This window comes from Protopterus annectens, chromosome 1.part2, assembly GCF_019279795.1.
Source record: "Protopterus annectens isolate FY-2018-M chromosome 1.part2, PAN1.0, whole genome shotgun sequence".
In the NCBI taxonomy this organism is placed as follows: Eukaryota; Metazoa; Chordata; order Ceratodontiformes; family Protopteridae; genus Protopterus; species Protopterus annectens.
In genome coordinates this window covers 881,117,942-881,135,085 of record NC_056727.1, presented here as the reverse complement: position 1 = coordinate 881,135,085, position 17,144 = coordinate 881,117,942, and positions in this window count along the sequence as shown.

Here is a 17,144-nt window from a genome sequence, read left to right as displayed (position 1 = left end):
ACTATCTAGTGAAACCACAGCCAAGGGAATGGGTTTGGCAGAATCAGTGGGGAAAGAAGACCCTGTTGAGCTGGACTATAACATTTCCCATTTAATAAATGCAATGCTACAACATGCAAGTGATATCATCTGTTTGTCACACACTCCACAGAAGAGAGCAAGAACCATGCAGGAATTTTATGCAATAGCACACTTCTCTGAAGTGTTGGAGGCTGTAGATTGCACACACTTAAAAAGAAAAGCCCCACCCGATGAACAGGGAAGGAGGTACAGCAACAGAAAAGGATACCACTCTATAAACTGTCAGATTGTCTGTAATGCCCAAGGGATCATCTAAAATGTCTGTGCAGGTAACCCATGCAGTTTTCACAAGTCACACATATGGCACACCTGCAAGCTGTATACAAGATTTGCTAGGGGTGACTTTCCACAAGGGCATCTAGTGGAGGATGCAAGTTATGCACTGGAGCCCTAGCTCATGGCACCCATGAGAAACCCACACAACCCCACCAAGCAAGGATACAGTGAGGCCCATACACAAAGTAGGAATATCATAGAACATGTGTCTGGATTTCTCAAATCAAAGCTCCAGTGTCTAGATGCATTTGGAGGTACCCTGCATTATGACCCAGGCATCTCTGCACAAATACTCACATACTGTGCCATGTTACACAATATAATTCTCAGGAAACAGCTTCAACAAGGACAGCAAGGGACAGGACCACACTTTCAGGGACCACAAGCAGGGCCAGCAGCAGATACAGATTAGGAGTCTGAGGGAGTACCACCAGCTGCAGATGGTGCTGGCAGATGGAAGTGTGCATGGTATGACCTGGTTCTGGCTAAGAGGATGGCACACACACTCACTACCTAGGTCAAGGCCTAAGATCCCACTCACATACAAATATCAAAACTGCTCCCTGTCAACCTCTACTAGCTTTACTTAACCATGTAATGGCTGTGTTCTGATAGCATCAGACAGGGAAAACCCCAATGACACAATTTTTGCCTGCAGTAATGACAAGGTAAGTGTAGAACCTGTAGAAAAAATGTTACAGAACTGAGTACTCTCATATGGAAATATGTATATATGCTCAAGCAGAGCATTTGTCTGAGGTGTACCCTTATGTCAGTAACAGCTTATGTGACTAATGTTTACAGTCTACAGCTATGTATTCCACCCTATACTATGCATCAACCTTTTCATTTAACCACTGTCTATAAACCATGGAAAAGGTCAATTATGCTATTATTTGCACAAGTATAGCAATAAACAAAATTGAAATATCTGCTGATATGACTGCATTGCTTGCAATATTAACTGAAGTACAATGCGGATCTACTATTACATAAACAATCATTCACAGATAAGTAGGAATAAGAAATCAAAATCTTTTCTTTGCAATAAATATTGATAAATGCAAGCTTTTGAGTAAGCAAGCATTGACTATCCACTGTGTGCATTAGACATATATGCAACCCTAAGTCACAAAGACATGTTTAAAGGGCAGGGCACATTCATCATCATTTGCAAAGGGTGGGGGAGGGGGTAGGAGGGCAAGTCTGTCACCAAAGAAATGAGTATGTGTGAGTAAGAAGCACATGTAGTTATTCAAGTATACGGTGATCAGGACCATTAACAAGAGATGTATAGCACTCAACAGTACTGTTTAGATAGCCTGCACATGTGTGAGGTGGTATGGGCAAGTGTCTTTTTAGTGTGTGTGTGTGTGTGTGTGTGTGTGTGCGTGCGTGTGTGTGTGTGTGTGTGTGTGTGTGTGTGTGTGTGTGTGTGTGTCTGCATGAATACAATCAAGCACTGTGTTAGCACTATGTCCTGGCATCTCGGACAGGTGTGAGCCATGCATGGTATAAAAAGTAAGTTCAACATTGTCGCCTCCAACAATGAGCACTACCTCTGCCAGGAGTTGCATTGCTACTTCCATGACCCTGACTAGATGTCTGGATGCTACCAGAATGTGAGCGATATCTGCTGGACAAGCTTTCATTACAACTACGTCCAGGACCATGACTCCTATAGCCCACCACGTCCGGGTGTGGACACTGCAATGACTGATGGAGTAGTGGAAGTAATGCCACTACTGGAGTGGGATGTGGCATAGCTGCATCTGCTAACATCAGATGTCGTGGCTCTCCAGCTACATGGATGCCAACCCTCCCCCAGCAGATGTTCCATCACAAACACGGCCCGATCCAGTGTGTCACTCATAATGTTCAAGGAGTCACACACATAATTCATCAAAATGCATGATGTTTAGTGCTTGCATTACCTCTTCCAAGTCCCTGGTGGAATGTGCCTGTGCCTCCATTATGGTCCTACTAGTACATCTGGCAGCACCTAAAGACACACTAGCATCAAGAGAAGGGTGGACAGCAGGCCTCCTCCAAGCACTTCTTCCAGACCTCTTGTGTGGCACCTCACCCTCAACTCTGTCTGAGTAGGATATTCACAACAGTTAGGATACCCATGTACTCACACAATATTATACAAATAGTGCAAACACTGCAGTTGTATTCCTCTCTTTATTTATGGTGCCTCATTCCCTTATCTATGCTTTCCTAAGAACAATGTTTACTCATATCCATCAGCAAGAGCTTCAAGTTTCTCAGTTTTTTGTCTTATCTTTTGTTTAGTCTATTCTCATATATCCTTAGCTGCCACAGCATAATCCTTTTTAATCCACACTCTTATATAGTTCATTTTGTCATGTTCCCATAAATATGGGTATTGCTGAACCAATTTATGTATGAGTACATAGTTTATGGCTATAGCCTTTGTTTTTATCTTCATTAATTTTATACACCCCCCTAAAACAAATGGAACTGTCTCAGAAAGTTACACAATGCTGAGATGTTCTTCTCTGGTTGCATCACTACAAAATAATATTATCTGTTAATAAAGCCATTTTTTCTTGAACACAATACCAATTATATCCTTAAGCTTCTGAGTCCTTAATTTTTTCCAGTGGTTCTAAATATAACAAAAACAGCAAAGGGGAAAGAGAACACTCCTGCCTGGTGCCTCTTCAGATACAACATATCAGAGAAGAACCCTCACACTTTGATGTTTGCCTGATCCCTCATATATCTTTCTACTTAACCTTATTATTGCATTATATCAGGAAATGCAAATGTTTCCATTACCCTTCTCATAAAATCCCAGTTACTCTGTTGAATGCTTTCTCTGCATCAAAACTCACCAATAATAGCAGTATTTTCTTACATTCTGCATCCCTCTGGATCATCATGCTCTATTAATGTTGTCAAATATTTGCCTTCCCTCCAGAAAACCACATTCGTTCATATCTATCAATTCTGTCATCACATTTGCTATTATTTTAAGCTAAATAAGCTTAAATATGGACCTTTTAGCTTATTTGAACCAGCGCGCCTTTCTTATTAAAGGGGCATTGGACAAAGAGGGTAAAGGTACCAATAAGAATGCAGGATTCATGCGGAAACAGAGATTGGACCAAATAGATTCCTTTTCTTTAGTTACAGCATCTGATATAAGTGGTACTGCCCCCAACTGCGGAAATGCCATTTCACTAACTGATTCTGTTTCTCATGGAATTTCATCAGTAACTGACATTTCAGGAGACAAGGAGGCTTCCGTTTCTTCTTTAATTCAATCTGAAACTGCAACAACTGAGAATTCATTTTTTTCCTCACCAAAGGAAGAAAATGTCAGCAAAGGCAAGAGTCAGACCAAGGGGAGAATAAAGTAGAAAAGGCAAGGCAGATTTTTAATTTAAGTGGCATGGACTTTACTTCTACGGAACTTGAGGTACTGTCAATGGGTTTTTCTTTTTTACCCACCAACAGAGCATCAATGACTGATGTTGTGTTAGATTTTAAACAGTTTATTAGAAAATTTAATTTAAAATACATATTCAAAGATGTGAATGTTCAAGCAATTAGTACCGGTTACCAAAAAATCAAGTGTGTTTAATCCCCCACTTGGTACATCAAATGTTTTCGTGCAACTATGTGAGGAAGACATTTACAAATTGTTTAGAAATGGTGTGCATTTAAAACACTCTAATAAGTGTATAATTAATTTTAATTTGAATAGTGAACAATCTTCTGTGCTAAAGAGTCTATGTAGTTATAGTAATCTGAGGTACATGAAAGCCGATAAAGGTAACGGCTTACTAGTAATGAGCAAAGAAGATTATAAATCTGCTATGTTATCATTGTTATCTGATGTTCAAAGTTATAGAAAAGTAAGTAAAGATTTTGTTAGGAAAAGGTTTATGTGATAGACTTGACCCTGTTGGACTTATTTCATCAAGAGTGTATAACCATGAACATGTTTAATTTTTATGTAGTAGAGCAACCTGAGCTAGGTACACTGTTTGGAATTCTGAAGGTACACGCAGACCAGTATAAACCACCACTTTGACCAATTGTGGCCTCACCAAGAAATAAAACTGTTAATATTGCTATTTTATTAGATATTATTTTAAATTCTGTAGTTCTAAGTAGTACATATTTTTGAAGGACTCATGGTTATTTTTAGATCAATTAAACAAATATAATTTTCAAGGGGATGAAAGAATTTTATGTACCGTTGATTTTAATTCATTATACACTTCTATAGACCAAGACAAAGGCATTGAGTTTGTTGAATTATTTTTAAATAATTCTGGACACAAACTTGTCATTGATTCTAGGACTATACGTGTGTTATTGGATTTAGTACTTAGTAACAATTTTTTTCATATTGAGTCTAGTATCTACCAACAGATCTCAGGGGTGGCTATGGGTGCTAGGGTTGCTCCGGCCTTTGCCAACCTGGTGATATGCTGGTGAGAGACATATTATTTGACTTCATTACCCTCTTTCAAGATTGTGACATTCTACTGTAGGTACATAGATAATTTATTTTTTCATTTGGAAGGGCAGTGAACAAGATTTTGACAATTTGTTTGATGAAATGAATGGAACTTTAAGATAGCTACATTTTGACATTGGTAGTATAGGCAAGACAGTGAACTTTTTGGATGTACAACTTTCTGCTGATTTTAATACATTAAAATTCAACAGTACAACAGTACCATTTACAGAAAGGAGACATTTGCCAACAACTACTTACATTTTAGTAACTTTCATCCTTTGTTTATGAAGTTTAATATTTTTAGTGGTCAAGTGATTAGACTTAGTAGGATTATTAGTGAAAAAGTTTTTCTTAGTGAGGTAAATAATTGAATTGCCCTGTTTTTTGATAGGGGGATTCTCATGGGAGGTTAACAGAGATTTCCAAAGGTATAGTTGAATTGAAAGAAGAGAGGTTTCCACCTATTCTTTTGACAGGGTTCACCCCAAAGGTAAAATATTGGAACAGCTATGACAATCGGAATTTATCTTTTCCAATTCCAATGAGTATTGAAGGGAAAATGGTGAAGAACATTATTTTAAAGAATTGGAAAGGGATTTGGGGAAATAAAGATTTAAGTAACATAAATGATGTTTGGCCCAATTTCATCTACAAAAAAACACGTAATTTGGAGTTTATGTTAGAGCATTTGAAAGCTACAGGTACTCACCTTACTGGGAAGGGTCCTGTTGCTACCTTTCCTTGTGATGGATGTAATTTTTTATATATATTTATTGTGTCAGTCATTATGATTTTAAACTTATTAATTACACCTTGGAGTTTAAGGACAGGTTTAATTGTAGGAGTTCAGGACTTGTTTATTTAGCTACTTGTAGGACCTGTCACAGTTTTTGCTTTGGAAAAACAGTGAGGGCTTTAGGTTGTCGAATCAGTGAACATGTCACAGCCATCAAAATAAATACACAAATAATGCTTTAGCAAGACACAGTATGAGTTGTATTCCATTTCAGAAGTTTTATTTTTTAGTAGTACAGAAGGTTGATTCTAGTATGTTTGTTAATCAGTTTAATAATTATTTGGAGTTTTTGGAATTGAAATGGCAGGTTTTTCTATGTGTGGATGTCAGTACTGGACTAAAAGAAACTATTTCTGTGAAAAGTTTGTTAACGTATAAATGTATTTGAATTTTTATATTCACTTTAACATCTGGTATTTAATATGTTGGTATTTTTTGTACTTCATTATTTTTAGAGAGTTATTTATGTATTTATTTATATGGTTGTTACAGGTTCGTTTTTTTACAACTGTTAGGAAATTCGTTATGCATTTTGATTGGAACATTATAATTACATTGTTCTCATTTGTAGATCAATGTAACCATGTGACTTATTACTGATTATAAAATGTATGATTGTTGCAAGTTCATTTAGTCTGAGGAAGTTCTATGATTAAAAGAATGAAAGCACTAAAGTACTGGTTGTTTTATTTAAAAAAAATAGTTTAGGCTACCTAAGTGCAAACAAGGCTGTCAATAGTGCATTTTTATCAGCATTCTGGACAATCCTAAGTGGAGAAATTACATCTGTCCATTACCTCTGTCTGTGGCCCAAGGTATAAGTGCAGTAACATTAGATAAAGAACATCTGTGATTAATGGTTTGAATCCAGCTAAGAGATACTTTTACATTGGCTGTAAGAATCCCATTTCTCACAACATTTTGATTAGGAATGTAAAACTAAAGACAAGTGAGAATGATAAACATTTTATTACAAACAATGTATCAGTAAAGTTTGCATAACTAAATTTTTCTATTTAATATATATCATTAATGCTTCACATATAACCTGAAGCTAATTTGTGTACAGTTTCTTAAGTGTGATAATGATGATATTTAATTCAAAGTGCATATGCATGTGTATGACGAGCACAATAATTTTGTTATAATAATTATGACTCATCACATATCCTGTGTTTAGGACAGTATGTCTTGTGAAGTATGTACGTAACATACTCCAACTTGTATTACTCAGCTCATGCAACTCCATAGATCTGAAATATATTTACAGGCAGAAATACTGCCTTTTACATAGGAATGCATTCCCAGGACTACTTAAAGTCATACACATACAGGTCTCTTTTAGGTATATCTACATTTATTCTGAAATTATTTTATTTCTTATTAGCATGCTTAAAATGAAGTTCTCCTGTAGCAATGAGAATTAATAAGCTAAGTTTCAGTTTTTGCATTCTTTATCCCATGGGTTTGATTCTGAGCTGATAAAACACAGTTTTAACATTGAGTAAGTCCCAGCATCAAAATATGTCACAATTCATCCTATTTATCCTTCCAAACACCAAGAATTACAAGCCAAGCTATTATGCATTTTATTGTTGCACATTGCAGCACTTATCAGTAGTTTGACAATCACACATGCCAAATCTCATGCCATGTTTCACACCTTTAGTGCTGTTTGATAAAAGTACCACCAATGTGTATGGCAAGGAATCAATATGCTTACAATTGTTCAAATGCAGTTGGCAAGGCTGAACATCCTACTGCATAACCCTGTTACACACAAGATCTTGGCAGGCCGCCAGTTCAGACATATATTGTTAGCTTGACTTCTACAGACATGGGTGGTAATAGAGACAAGGGTGCAAAATTTAGAGAACAAAGATGGGGTTTTGAGGATTCCAGGAGTTTTGTGGCACTCCTCATGAAGCACAACAGCCATAGGCTGCTACAAGGGGATTATACAGGGTCTCAGTTTAAGGCTGAGGCTTGGAATAGCTTAGTCAAGGCTGTCTTCAGTACAGTGGCAGTCCACACAATGAAGTACAATGCTGTCACAATAACAGTCAACTTGAAAAGCACAACCAGGACCTCCTAAGCTGATGAACTATAAGCAACAGTGTGTGTGTGTGTGTGTGTGTGTGTGTGTGTGTGTGTGTGTGTGTGTGTGTGTGTGTGTGTGTGTGTGTGTGTGTGTGTCCACATGTCCTGAGGAGAATACATTTAACTTTGCACACAGCTCTGTTATCACAACCTCTCTGTAATACATCGATGAAGTCATCCTATCAAAGATGCACTCTCTCCCCTTAACAGTCAGATTTCTCCTGTGGCACTTGCAAATAATACTGTGCTCTTTAGATTGTGTAACTATATAAGCAGGAGGTTCAATGCTCAATGTGGAATCTTCTGCATGTGTGATAGGGGTATATAGAGTCAAGTGAGCATGTCCTCCAACACAGCTGTGATCAATCAACTTCCACTCTGGAGAAATATTTTAAAGTGCTAGATGACTCCACAAATCACTTATCCCACCTTTCACAACCACATCTTCTCTGTAACACATTGATGAGGTCATTCTTTATAAAGTGCCCTCTCACACTGTGTAAGCCAGATGTCTCCTGTGGTGCTTGTGGTTCATACAGTGATCTCTAGAATGTGTAACTAGTTAAGTAGGTGTCTCAAACACAGCAATGGCTACCATGTGTGGGTAGTGCTCATAATACATTGGAATGCTTTCACTCACACTTGCAATGTGTAACATTCCACTCAAGTGACATGTTTTGCCTAGTACCATAATCCAACATCAATGTATTGAGTTTAGACTATAGCAGTGTTTTTACAACAAAGTGGTGATGTCATCCCCTCAAAGATATTTGTCTCACTTGTAGTCAGATTTCTACTGTGATGTGTGTTTAATGGAATGACCTGTAGATTATCTAACTAGAAAGGTAGGATGTTCAAATCTCACAGTGGTGAACTTCTCTGTGTGGGACTGTAGATTTGGGTAGGTATAACTTCACAACAGCTGAACTCAATCCACTTCCACATGTGGAAACCATTAGACAGGTAGATGAGTCCCACATTCCCTTATCTCACTTTTCATAACAACATCTTCTCTGCAACATTGTGATAAGATCATTCTTTCTAAAGTGCACTCTCACACTTTAAAAGTCAGACTTCTCCTGTTGCACTTGAGTTTCTTGCACTGCTCTCTAGAATGAGCAACTAGATGGGTAGGAGGTTCAAATACAACAGTGATTACCTTCTAAACCTGTGTCTGTGTCTGTAAATGGGTTCAGGACTGGTTTACACACATTGGTAGTGGCTGTAAAAATCATTTGAACACACACATCTCCTTGGCAATGCACTGCTGATGTCATCCCTTCATAGATGCTGTATGCCTCACTTGAACTCAGAATTCTCCTGTGGTGCTGGCTGCTGATACTGCACCCTATAGATTGTGTAACTTGATAGGTACATGGTTTGAGTCCATCCTTACTTAAATAGTGTGACTGTGATTACTGTCGTATACTGTTGGCCACCTCACAACCAATAGTTATGCACACTTCCACTTGCGAGATATATTTTCAGTGGTAAAGTATTAAACTAGCAAATTCTAGCATCCCTAGGGAAAATATATTTTGGCATCACAATTATTACATAATCATTATATAACTGTAGTATCTCACAGTTGTAGTGCAACTTCTCTTGTGCTTTGCACTCTGCTTTGTAGATTGTGTACCTACACAGGAGGGAGGTTTGAGTCCTACTATGAGTGTGCCATACACTCTCATGCTGTGTAGACTATTTTTCAAATATATATATAATGTATAACTGTACAGTGATGTTCTGTCCTCTGAGCACTTTTAACAAAAGCATCCAGCTAATAAACAATGTTGATGTCATCCATTCAACTGGGTACTGTCATAGTTGTACAGCAACTTGTAGCTAGTGATCTTAGGTAATTAGTTCAAATTCAGTCATTACTGCTCAGACTACATTGTGCCAGTTTTACTGTGACTGTACATGTCGCTGACACTGTTATCAAACATATCTGCTGGGTGCATGTGTAGATGTTGGTTCCTCTCACAAAAAGCTATGATAATTTCTGACATAGCAATGCTTTTATTCAGAGTAATGATGACACGATTGATTACATTTTCCTTACATAGCCTTTGCAGTAAGCATTCTCATTTGTCATGAGGGAATGAAACAGTATTCTGTATGTTGTTGCCTTACTACAGTAATTACAGGCACACATCTCCCTTGCAGCAATAACATAATATAATGCCTTGAAATACCAACATATCTCACAGCTGTAGTGACACTTCTACCACGGTGCATCCATTCTCTACAATATCATGTATTTTATGCAGTCAGATGCTCAGGGGGTTCAAAACCTACATTTAGTGACTGTTAGCACTGTGTGGCCTTATACATGGCATCCACCACAGTTATGATGTGTACATTTAAAGTGGGACAGGCTTCTTCCATTCTTTTTATCTCAAAGAGATTGTTTGTGACACAATCATATGATGTAATGACTTCCACTGTGGTGCTTGTGGTTCATCCACATGTCATTAGTCAGTAGATTTACATAGCTTGCTGTTTAATTCCAGAAAAGGACAACATTACATGAATGTACTGACATTACACAAAAAACATTGTATCTAGTTATTCGTATCCATTTTTACATTAGACAGTGATATATAATCACATGTTGTGATTAACTGGCAGTGGAATGGTTATTCTGGGCATGTTGTGCTCTGAGTGATCCTGTGACTCGCACATGGAAACAGCTTCCGTGGCAAAGAAGCACTGATATTGCACTGCTCATGTGACAGCAACATGCATAGTTCCTTTTCAGCATTCTGACTAAATCAAATTTTTAAAATTATAATTGTAAGCCCTTTCTTACTTCACACATTGATTTTAATTATTTGTGACACCCTCCATTGCTACCTCCTGTGGCACATGTAGTCAATACAGAGGTCCATAGAGAGCCTAGTATCATAGGAAGGGGTTTCAACCTGATAACATCTGTCTGTCTGTTAGACAACTGTGCCAGACAGCTGTGGCTTACACACAGCAAATAGTTATGCCACAGTCAGAAGGCCACTTTTTTCAGGCTACTGACCTACAAGGTGGGGCTTTTATACCCCTTATGATTTGAAAGTGCTGTAAACCCTTCCCTCTTAATTATATATTTCTGTGGTGTCCATGACTGATATACATCTCTCTGATATCTGTCCTGGCATATGTTCAAAAAAGACAACATGTGAATGTTTATTATGTCATTTGTTGCTCATAAACGTTATGTATTTTCAAAATAATTATGCTCTGTATTTTTCATCCAAACATGTCTTTATTACTGCAATTCGTTTCTTCACACTGTATAACTTTATGGCAGATGAGGGCTTATATAAAATGTTCCGTACTGTATAGCATGCTGCCAGGTCATCAGAAAGTGTATTGAGCCTCTGTTATGACATTTTCTTGTGTGTTGTGCTGTTGTATTGCTCTTGTGTTACTGTTGCCTGTAATTCCTTGTGAGCATGCCCAGTATGAGATGCATGAGATGTGTGTCATTTACCAATGGAAAACTTGAAATCGTGAAATGTCATCAGATCTGTGTTGTCATTTGTCACTTGTATGTTGAGTATTATTATATTACCATTTAACATTTATATGAATGTAGAAAATATGCTTGTCTGTTACGTGTTTATAGGTGATAAACCCCCTTCCTAATGATGCAAATAACAGTTATTTGTAAAAACATGTCCCTTTCTGATGTGCATGACACAACAACTGTAAGGATCATTTGTTCTTGTGTATACATGCTGAAGTGGAGAATACAGCAGTGGTGTCAGATAGTTTACATAATTTCCCTGAATATACATCTCATTTGCAATAACTACAGTCTATACATTTATACCATAATGTATCTACTATCCATGCTGTTATCTCAACTCAGCAGTTTTATTAACATCAGGCAAAAACAAAACCACTGCACCAGATAAAGTCCAGACCAGGCTCCAAAAATATAATGCAAGAAATCAAAGCAGGCAAAGGACATGCACGGCATAAAACCAAAAGATTTATTTAGTAAAAAACATGTAAGCGCTTTCACATAGTATCCTCAGTCATAAAATTCTATCGCAAGCCTAGACATTTTAAACACTATTAAAACAATCACTGCTAGCAATCTTTTTCCCTCCAATTAAGTAATTAGTGGAAACCAAGTGATTTAAAGTAATCTAACACTTTAGCAAAATAAATATATTTTAGCATGTTCCAACCACTACTTATATAATAGATTTCAGATATAATAAATAAAACATATATTACAGATATTTAAACAGTATAATATGCATCATACATAAACCATTTTATCATGCTGTTGCAAATATACTGACATTTTGAAAAATTTAATGCAGAAGTGCATCAACAAAGACTGAAACAGTCCTGCCATCCACATAGTTAACTAAATATGCACCTTATATGAAGTTTACAATAAAACTGCTACATGCACACTCATCAGTCTATTTGAATGTTCAAAAACAAACACATAAACAAACAGAAAATATATGAAAAATAAATATAAACAAAACCAAACATCATAGCTAAATGCTGATAAAAATATAAAGATAAAAACACAATAAAAACAGGAAATATGCATAAATAAATAAATAATATATGAGGAGTATGATGCTTGGCAAGATCTCTATGGTGAAAAATATGAATCTATGAATGGTACCTTCTTCAACAATATGTTTGGCAACAGCACTTCTGGTGTCTCCGATATTGCTGTAATATATATGTTCCCTAATCCTATCCCTCAAGGGTCTAGTAGTCATGCCAACATAGAACTTAAAACATTGAATACATTGAGCTAAATATATAACATTAGCAGTTGAACAATCAGCATAATGTCTAAAAATATATTCTTTATTTGTATCAGGATGTATAGAAACATTCTCATTGGCAGTATACTTGCAAAAATGACAATGTCTGCAACCAAATGTTCCTTGTCTCTTAGAAATAGTTTTCCTGGTTACCATGCCAATTCTATAGCAAAGCCTACATTTTAGTGATTTCAAATGTTTATAAGTAACTTTTGGATATGTCCCCACAACTTGCTCTATCCCACTATTTGCTGTTAGGACATGCCAATTCTTACATATAATATCCATAACTTTCTTATTGTCAGAGGTATAAGGTAGACATAATCTACATTTTTTTTGCGATAACCATCCATCCTGTTAACCGGTAGCATATTCCTTTCTGAGAAATAAGGTTTACCTCTACCTTCTGTTTCCCTATGGACCATTTGTAGATGCTCATCACATTCAGCCTCAGTCTATCCTCTATCCCTAAACTCTTTTTATTTAATAAGGCTACTTGCTGGGAACATTGTACTATCTTTGGTGGTAAGTCTAGAAGTACGTAGAGCCTGTTCTTTCAAAATATTTTTGAAAACATATGTGGGATACATACTAGAACGTGACAAAAGGCTGTTCTTCCTACATTCTTTCCTATAAACCTGAGTGTGCAGAATATGCCATTCTCTTGTTAGCTTGACATCTAAAAAATAAATCTCATAAAGAGATGTACTTGTAGTAAACTTCAAGAAAGAGGTACTCTCATTTAAAAAGGAAACAAACTGCTCAAATAGTTCTGTAGAACCTCTCCATATAAAAAATATGTCATCCACAAAATGACTATAATGTAACAAATTTCTATTATAAGTGACACTATTCAACAACACAGTATCTTCCCATTGTGCCATTACAATGTTGGCATAGGTGTTAGCACATAGTGTGCCCATGGCCACTCCATATTGTTGAATGTAAATTTTTCCTTCAAACACAAATACATTATTGGTAAGCACCAATTCCATCAACGTGCATATAGTCTGTATGCACCCATTATCAAAATCCCTATGACTTCACAAGAAATCTCTCATATATTGGATGCCTACTTCATTTGGTATACATGTAAATAATGAACATACATCCATAGTAACTAACATATCTGTAGCACACAATGGCATCTTCTGTAACTCATCATATAGTATAGTAAGAAAATGCTGTGAGTCTTTTAAAATAGTGGATGACTTCATTAATAAAGGATGCAGAATTTTTCTAAGTAAATGGATATGGGGTCTGTGGCCCAACATCGCCCTGCCACAATTGGCCTATAGAGTGGGTCAGATAAAAATTTATGTATTTTAGGCAAGTCCTTTATAAGGGGTATTAAGGGTTTCTCAACAATACAGAAGTCATATAACTCCTTACTAATATACCTGGAAGACAAATAGTCAAATAACTCACAATAGATATTATTTATAAGTTTTTGTAGCTCTATAAGGTTAGTAAGTCTATAAATACTACTGACAACATTAAAGTCATATTTTGTATATAATCTTAAAGGCTGAGAATCACTATAGCTCCCCCTTTATCAGATGGGGAAATGGTAATGTCCTCATTAGCTTGTAACTCCTGTAGAGCAGAAAATTCACTAGATGTGAGGTTATAGAACCTATTACATTTATTTACTGGATCATTATAATACTCTAATAACTCATGCTCACACATCTGCAAAAATGTTTCTATTAAAGGATGAAAATCAGGACAAAATACACTTGGTTTCATCAATGCTGAAAGTTGCATAGCAGAATCAGAAAACATATAATTCAACATCACATTTCGACAAAACAACTTCAGATCTACCATTACATCACTAAAAGCACTACTAGCTGTAGGTATAAAAGAAAGTCCTTTGTCAAGGACTCATAATTGAACATCAGTCAAAGAAACATCTGATAAATTGTATACTAATTCTCTTTCGCTGTACTCCAAAACTGCTTGATTGAAGGAATGTTTAGTTGTCTCCTTGAATGTTTCCGATGCTTCCTCCCTTGACTGGGCAATCTCTGTCTCCCTCTGATATTCCCTATGGAAAGAAGCAAGTTTAAAGTAACAAATTTATCATTGGGCAAGGACATTGTGGTCTTAGGTCTTACAACTTGTGAGTTAGATATAGCAGCCATGCCATTGTCACTAGAAACAATGGCTGCATCCAAAGAAGAAGAAAAATGAACATTAGTAGTCAGAAGTGTTTCTGAACCTACCCCAGTAGATTCTTGAACAGAATCTGTTAAAGTGTTAGGTTACTTTAAGTCACTTGGTTTACACTAATTACTTAATTGGAGGGAAAAGGGTTGCTAGCAGTGATTGGTTTAACAATGTTTAAAATGTCTAGGCTTGTGACAGAATTTTATGTCTGATGAAGCATAGGAGTACTACGCGAAAGTGCTTACATGTTTTTTACTAAATAAATAATTTGGTTTTATGCCGTGTGTGTCCTTTGCCTGCTTGGCTTTCTTGCATTTTTATTAAAATGTTTATCACATTAACTCCCTTTTATTTCACTGCAGCTTTATGTCCCACTCACATCCTTTGATAGCATGTTCATTTTCATTTATGTGCATAAGTCAGGTATTGTCATTGAGATTAATTATCATTATAGCAATATGGCAGTATTTATATGTTACAGATGTTTCTTTGATGCTTCAGCTCATTTGCCTGCAGTAACTTAGTACGTTTTCTACATTTCCACTCCCCTTTTAATTACTTCTGAAGTACAAGCAATATTATTTGAGTACACTTCTGCCATTTCACTTCCTATATATTAGGTTTTCCTACAGGCAAGCCATTTGTTTACATTGTGTGCTCATGCTTGCAAGCACCTTTCCATGGCAGTGAACACTATTGCTTGTCATGAAAAGGCATTTGTAAACCTGTAGCACAATGACCAGTATGCATATATGATTAATGTTGCTGCTCATCACGCTAACATGCTTATATCGTGTAGGCATAGTGTGAAGCCTACACAATTGTTAATGAATCCAAGAGCAAATCTTTTAATCAGCAAGTTCACTTCTTCCATACAGGATTTCATATCTGTAATAGTTAGCATAATGTCATCAGAGGATAAAGTACTTTTTAATTAATATTGGCTTCCCATTCTAAATTCTTTAATTGAGTCATTCCTCCTAAAACTTCAGCAAAGGGCTCTTTTGCTGAAGCAAATAAAATGGGGGATTGTTGGCAACCTTCTTTTGTACTTCTGTCTATCTCAATAAAATTAAATAGAAATGGACCTATTTTAACAAAGACTTTATTTTCAAAATAGAGATTATTAGTCAACATTATAAAATGATTAGGTACTCCAAATAAATTGAATATTTTAAATAGGTATTTTCAATTAACTGAATCAAATGCTTTTTCAATATGCACACTGAGAAAGACAGTTTCACTCTATTATACTTATTTTTATTTTTTTTTATTTATTTACTTTGTATTTGTTGACTGCGGAAGTCCAAATGGGCACAAAGGCCTCTTTTCAGTGGAGGTCTGGAGAGAAAAGCTGGAGCTTTCTCTCTGTACAATCAAAATATTTTTAAGTTATATGTTATCTACAATGTCAGATAGAATACAAATAAAAACAATTTTACAATGTTAAGTGTGCAACTATACGCACAGTAGTAAGGTTTCTTATATTAATTATACTCTGTACAGATATAGTTAAATTAATAACTATCCAGCAGGGTAGATGTCACAATTCAGAGTTCTGAGTTATTTACAATGAATGGATATCAAAAGCTTGATTTAATTTTGAGATATAAAACAAATGAGTGGTAAAAGAGTTAAAAGAGGCACAGGTAGAAGGTGGGGCAGGTGACGACAGAGTGATAATTCGCAAAGAGCAGAGGTGTAACAGAAGAGGAGGAAGAAAAGAGCTATATTATACTTATCCTGGAGATGTACACCCACAGAGCTAGCGTGTTGATGGATTACATATCCTGGAGATATACACCTACAGAGCTAGCCTGTTGATGGATTACATATCCTGGAGATATAAGTCTACAGAGCTAGAATGTTGCTGGATTACATATCCTGGAGATATACACCTATAGAGCTAGAATGTTGATGGATTACATATCCTGGAGATATAAGTCTACAGAGCTAGAATGTTGCTGGATTACATATCCTGCAGATATACACCTATAGAGCTAGCCTGTTGATGGATTACATATCCTGGAGATATACACCTAGAGAGCTAGCCTGTTGATGGATTACATATCCTGGAGATATAAGTCTACAGAGCTAGAATGTTGATGGATTACATATCCTGGATATATACACCTATAGAGCTAGCCTGTTGATGGATTACATATCCTGGAGATATACACCTAGAGAGCTAGCCTGTTGATGGATTATATATCCTGGAGATATACACCTACAAAGCTAGCCTGTTGATGGATTACATATCCTGGAGATATACACCTACAGAGCTAGCCTGCTGATGGATTACATATCCTGAAGATATAAGTCTACAGAGCTAGAATGTTGATGGATTACATATCCTGGAGATATACACCTACAGAGCTAGCCTGTTGATGGATTACATATCCTGTAGATATAC